Here is a 2,215-nt window from a genome sequence, read left to right as displayed (position 1 = left end):
TGACTCAACCTGGGTAGTTCATACGTATCTAAAAGTATAGTTTTTAAAACAGGCCTGGACCAACTCAACGTGCATATGGAAAAAGTAAACTTCAATCCACATTATATCTATTTATATCAGTATCTGAATATCTATATCTGTATTTGTCTAGAAATAGAGAACCAGAAATAGAAAAAGATATTTTACAGAATCAGCTCATGTGATTGTGGCACCTAGCACATCAATAATTTGTGGGGCAAGCCAGCAGGTCAGAAACTCACAAACAATTTCTTTTTTTTTTTTAAGATATTTTATTTTATTTTTTATTAACATGTAAAATTACACATATTAACAGGGCTTTGTGTGGTATTCCAGCACATGCATACAATATCCATTAATAAAATCCAGCCTCTGTCTATACTCCTCCCCACACATACAGCCTTCCTAACTTCTAAAGATCACCATCCTACATTCAGGTTGACACTTTTATCTTCTGCAGTGAGACAGAACATGCAGTACAGGTCTTTCTACGTCTGCGCTCCATCCACTTTGGGGCACATGGCAGAAATTAATTCTTGTTAATGGAGAATAATATTCTATTGTATATATATATATACCACATTTTCTTTATCCCCTCATTCATTTACTGGTGCCTAAGTTTATTCTATGTCTTAGTTATTGTGAACAGTGCCACAATAAATATGGATATGTAGGTATCTGTTTGGTATTCTGATTTAATTTGTTGTGGATACATATCCAGAAATGAGGTAACTAGATCATATAGTAAATCTATTTTTGGTTTTTTGAGGACCCTCCATACTGTTTTTGATAGTGGCTGTGTTAATTAAAATTTTCAGCAACAGAGTGTAAGTGTTCTTTATTCTCCACATCCTCACCTGTATTGTCATTGTTTGATTTTTGATAGCCATTCAAGGTTGGGTGATATGGCATTGCACTTTAGTTTTGACTTCCACTTCCATAATGGTTAGTGATAATAAGTATTTTTTCATGCACTTGTTGGCTACTCCTTTCCTAGAAGTATCTACTCATACAACTTTTCTACATTACACTCTTGTGGTAGAATCCCTTCTTCTCCAGGAAACTGCAGTTCTTGTTCTCAGTCCTTTGACTGATTAGAAATGGCCCATCTATATTATACAGTGGTACCCTGGTTAATAAACTTAACTCTTTCCATTATTCTAGTAATAAACTGAGTCAGTCATGAACTGAATCAAATTTCCCCATACGTTCAACATTGAACCTAACCATTGAATTTTATTTGGTTCATAACTTATTCAATTTGCAGCCAGAATCATGGAAAGAATTAAGTTCATGAACTAAGGTACCACTGTAGAAGCTAATCTACTTTACTTGAAAAATCTGATCATAAATGTTCATCACATTTACAAAATACCTCCACAGAAAAATCTATACTAGTATTGACCACAATAGGGAGTATTAGAGCCTAGACAAGTTAACACATAAAATTAACTATCACACATATCTTCCATCATATAAAAATATAACTCAAAATGAATCATAGGCCTAAATATCAAAACTAAATCTATATCTACTACAAAACAGAAGAAAATATATTTATCATCAGTTATATCTTAGTCAAGCTGCTATAACAAAATGTCATAAATTCATAGCTGAAGAAAAGTTTATTTTCTCTCAGTTCTGAAGGCTGGAAGTCCCAAGTAAAGACCTGGAAGTGTCAGCTGTCCATTTGGGGTTTTATTGTTTTTGTTTTTTGGTTATGAACATTGTTTCTAGTGTCTCTGTTTGTTTAGTTCTTGTTTTTATTTCTTCCTGCTTTCTTTCATTCATGTCTTTGTACAAGTTTGCTGAGGCATAGGAAATCTTCCTTTGTCCTTTAGCCTTGCTGTTAATCTCTTTTTCTTGACACTGCAGACTGAGTTTCTAGGCGCAGGGAGGCCCAGGGGACTGGCGGGGCGAGCAGGCCCTCGGAGCCGGCCGAGGAGGCTCCCCCAGCCCCCCGCGCCTTGCGCCCAGGCAGCGAGTCCTCCAGGAGCTGCAGCGCTCCTGGGTCCGAGTGTGGGCCGGACTCATGCCACCGCAATTCCCAGCCGAAAAGCGCGCACAGAGCCAGGTAGGCCCCACCCAATCCCGGAGGCCAGGATGCGAGAACAAAGACCCCGAGGACATTGCAGACTGAGTCGCTGTGGCGGCAGAGAGGAGATCGGGACTGAACAGCCCAGGGTCTTCTCGGGCT

Source organism: Chinchilla lanigera, unplaced genomic scaffold (assembly GCF_000276665.1).
Source record: "Chinchilla lanigera isolate Chin_1 unplaced genomic scaffold, ChiLan1.0 scaffold00143, whole genome shotgun sequence".
In the NCBI taxonomy this organism is placed as follows: domain Eukaryota; kingdom Metazoa; phylum Chordata; class Mammalia; order Rodentia; family Chinchillidae; genus Chinchilla; species Chinchilla lanigera.
Note: the sequence above shows the minus strand (reverse complement) of the source record.